The sequence below is a fragment of the Coregonus clupeaformis genome, unplaced genomic scaffold (assembly GCF_020615455.1).
Source record: "Coregonus clupeaformis isolate EN_2021a unplaced genomic scaffold, ASM2061545v1 scaf0102, whole genome shotgun sequence".
In the NCBI taxonomy this organism is placed as follows: domain Eukaryota; kingdom Metazoa; phylum Chordata; class Actinopteri; order Salmoniformes; family Salmonidae; genus Coregonus; species Coregonus clupeaformis.
Genome location: NW_025533557.1, coordinates 311,247 through 315,833, shown reverse-complemented (window position 1 = coordinate 315,833; position 4,587 = coordinate 311,247).

Genomic DNA, 4,587 nt, shown 5'->3' with positions numbered 1-4,587 from the left:
TCATAAAATTGATCATACCTCCAGAATTAGCAGAGTCCACTCTAGAAATGTGATGTACTTGTAGAGTATATTGTTCCAAACAATGTCTTAAAATGAACAAAATCAAAAAGGGTAGTTTTGAGATATGAATATAAATATTTTAAATGTTGAATATATTTATGTGACATATTTTATTTCAGAATCAAGTCATACTCCATATTTTAGAGCACACTATAAGGAGTAGTCTATAATGACACCAATATGTTGTCTGTATCATATACAGTTCACAGATCATAGGGTCTTACAGGAGGCATGTATAGGTCTAAAAAGTGCCTAAAATGGCCACTTTCATCATGATGTAAAAAAAATAGTTTGTGATACGAATATAAAAAGCATTTCAAACATCCTTCCTCACAATTACGTTTCTATGTGAGAATTGCCAGAACAATCTCAGATACCAAAAATATTTCAGCTCCCGCTGGCGTGGAATCGCCCTTATGCCTTATTCAGTGAAAGAGGAGGAAGTTGGTTTAAATTAGGGGTAACACACTCCTACGCACCAGTGAAATGACAGACCTCCACAGGAATAAGGGACACACTGTGGGGAGACTTAGAGCAATGCCACGGGAAGGAAAACACTGCATAACACAGGAACACACATGAATGCGCACCTTTATCGTCACAATAACTCCCAAGTAACAGCAAACATATTTTGTTACAATGTTTGTTTTATTTATCCGTTAAGTTAAAAGGCATACCACAGTGTTCGAAAACAACTCCACCACAGTGCTGCTAACAGTAAACCAGCTCAGTTCTGTAATTAGTTAATCAGATGCATACGTCAGTCTTCAGGCTCTGCTTTTCAGGTTTGGAAAGTCATGGAAAATTCAACAGTCACGCCACATACCCCCTGTTCTGGAAATAGCACCTAAGCCTTTTTAGAATAAGCAAAATGCTCAAATTATGGTGAATGTGTAGTTTCAGGCTCAGGCAACGTTTAGAAGCTAGTTTTTTCACTAGATGTTTCCATATTAAGTGTGTGTTTGGTTGTTTTCATAAGTGTGTTTATGGCTGTAATGTTCTGTTCTCTTGTAGATGGCTTTGGAACAGTGGACCCTTTTGGTGGCAACGCTTTTGGGGGAAAGGGTGGATTTGCAGACTTTAGTCAAATGTCAAACAATGTAAGTTATAGGGTGCTTTGTGGATGTAAATAATATATAAGTACTGCCATATAGCAATAATAGACCCCCTGTAGGCCTAATGGTTGCATACCACTACTGTATGTTAACACTTTTCAAGCCCTGTGTTTTATACATCATTTCCATTGGTTATAATTTCCATTGGTTATAATTTCCATTGGTTATAATTTCCATTGGTTATAATTTCCATTGGTTATAATTTCCATTGGTTATAATTTCCATTGGTGACATTGAGGGAGATCTTGCTGTAAAACATAAAGTTATGGGGTATCGCACTCTTGCAACTTCGGTTGAAGGATCTACAATCCCTGCCTCTCTGGATGCCCGCTTTCCACAGCTGATATGCGTGAGACTCAGATGAATTCCTTCAATTTAAGACCGCTCTTCACCAAGCCCAGGAACAGGCGGCGCGGGACCAAACAGCTGTTATACCTTGTTCCCTCCTTTAGGGAACATTAGTTATAGTCATAACTTTACGTTCCCTTTCAGTCAGTCAACTTCGGTACAACATACTATGGGGAAAGATAATCACTCCCCAAGCCGACCCCAACGGATACTAAATGAAACGGCCCATGGCAGACCACCCAGACCTGACCCCGCCAGATGCGTCAGTCTGGATATTGCGCACTGCCTAGTGACGTTCCCTTGTCCCAGCTGTAAGCACACTGGGAGCAGTGACATCCAAGTGATAAAACCTCACAAAAGTGTGTGGTGATGCCCAACTCGCCGCAGCACAAATATCTCCTATAGTCAACCCTTTAAACAACGCCCAAGACGCTTCCAGACCCATGGTGGAGTGGGCATGTGCACCGTTAGGTAACCCTTACCCCTTGCTGCTATATGCCAGGTAGATAGCCTCAACAATCTAGTTGGAGAGAAACTGCTTAGAGCGCCCTGCCGCGAGTTGGATTAGCAAAACAGACAAAAAGCTCGTCACATAACCGGACATCTCGGGTCCGTTCAATGTATGTGTGTAAAGCTTTCACCGGACACAGGGCATGTAACCTCTGTTGCTCTTCAGAACCAAAAGGAGGTGGCGAAAAGGGAAATAGCTCAAAAGCTAAGGACCTATAGGACATAGCCATGACTTTCGGTGCGAAGGCTGCATTCGGAAGCAACGTCACCTTAGTCGCCCGGGGGCAAACTGAGTACAGGAAGGGTGTACAGATAACGCGTGGAGGTCCCTAACACGTTTAGCCGAGGCCAAAGCCATGAGCAGGGAGGTTTCGTAGGAGAGGATCTTCAGATCCAGAGGCTCAAAGGGGACCGCACACAGTGCCTCCAAAAGCAGTGCGGCGCAATAGGTTTAGAGACCGGTCTGAGACGACGTCCACCTTCCAGGAACCGCACAACCAGGGGTAGGCCCCCGGTGAGGCTCCGTGACTTCCCACATGACACGCTGGGATAGCGGCCATGTATACTTTTAACGTGGAGAATGCCTGCCCCTGCTCAAAAAGCTCCTGTAGGAACATAAGCACTGAAAAGGAACAATTCCTTTATTTTGGCACCAAAGCTCAACGCTTGCCACTTATATGCATAGAGCCCTCTTGTGGAGGGTGCCCTTGCAGACTGAATGGTAGGAATAACATTTGAAGGTAAACCTCAAGCCATCAGATTGGCCCTCCCAGGGGCAAGACCCATAGGAACCAAATCTCTGGCCTCACTTGCCTATGATATGGGAGTTGCCACGGTTCCCCGCCTAAAAGGTGCATGATCTCCGCAAACCAAGGCTGCCTGGGCTAACGGGGAGCCACAAGAACCAATGGTAAGCCCTCCTGGCGCACCCTCTCCAACGTGGGCTGAATCAGAACCACTGCCGGAAACGCGTAAAGGAGGGTCCGAGGCCATTGGTGCGCCAGAGCATCCGTTCTCAACAGGACACTCAGGTCCCTCATTGAGGAAAAATAGACGAGACTGCATGTTGTCTCACAATGCGTAAAGATATATGCCAGCCCTGCTAAAAATGCAGCCTCCACTCCTGAGAGAGAGGGTCCCACCTGGATAAAAGATCTGCACCCAAGTTGAGGCAACCGGGGACATACATCGCCAAAGCGAGATAATGTGCACACTGCTCCCCAGCAACAAGGAGTGAGCTAAGGTTAGGAAGGAAAGACACGTAGTCTCTCCCCATCTGTTGATGCACGCCACCACTGACATACAGTGCATTCGGGAAGTATTCAGACCCGTTGACTTTTTCCACATTTTATTACATTACAGCTTTATTCTAAAATTGATTAAATTGTTTTCCCCCCTCAGCAATCTACACACAATACCCCATAATGACAAAGCAAAAACAGGTTTTTAGATTTTTTAGCAAATTTAGAATAAATACAAAACTGAAATATCACCTTTACATAAGTATACAGTCCTTTTACTCAGCACTTTGTTGAAGCACCTTTTTGCAGCGATTACAGCCTAGAGTCTTCTTGGGTATGACGCTACAAGCTTGGCACACATGTTTCTCCCATTCTTCTCTGCAGAACATTGGATGGGGAGCGTCGCTGCACAGCTATTTTCAGGTCTGTCCAGAGATGTTTGATCGGGTTCAAGTCCGGGCTCTGGCTGGGCCACTCAAGGACATTCAGAGACTTGTCCCGAAGCCACTCCTGCGTTGTCTTTGCTGTGTGCTTAGGGTCGTTGTCCTGTTGGAAGGTGAACCTTCACCCCAGTCTGAGGTCCTGGGCGCTCTGGAGCAGAGGAACTGTAGAGCTCTGTCAGAGTGACCATCGGGTTCTTGGTCACCTCCCTGACCAAGGCCCTTCTCCCCCGATTGCTCAGTTTGGCCCGTCGGCCAGCTCTAGGAAGAGTCTTGGTGGTTTCAAACTTCTTCCATTTAACAATGATGGAGGCCACTGTGTTCTTGGGGACCTTCAATGCTGCAGAAATGTTTTGGTACCCTTCCCCAGATCTGTGCCTCGACACAATCCTGTCTCGGAGCTCTACGAACAATTCCTTTGACCTCATGTCTTGGTTTTTGCTCTGACATGCACTGTCAACTGTGGGACCTTATATAGACAGGAGTGTGCCTTTCCAAATCATGTCTAATCAATTGAATGTACCACAGGTGGACTCCAATCAATTTGTAGAAACATCTCAATGATGATCAATGGAAACTGGATGCACCTGAGCTCAATTTCGAGTCTCATAGCAAAGGGTCTGAATACTTACATAAATAAGGTATTTCAGTTTTTTACTTGTAATGCATTTGAAAAAAATTCTAAAAACTTGTTTTTGCTTTGTCATTATTGAGTATTGTGTGTAGATTGATGAGGAAAATTGGTCAAAGGTATGGACTTTATCATATAAATATGTGCTCACAAACAAAGTGAGAGAAACACTCTGTTACCCATCTAACGAAAGTATTTGTAAATATACAGTATTATAAATGTTGATGAGAAATGTACATCTA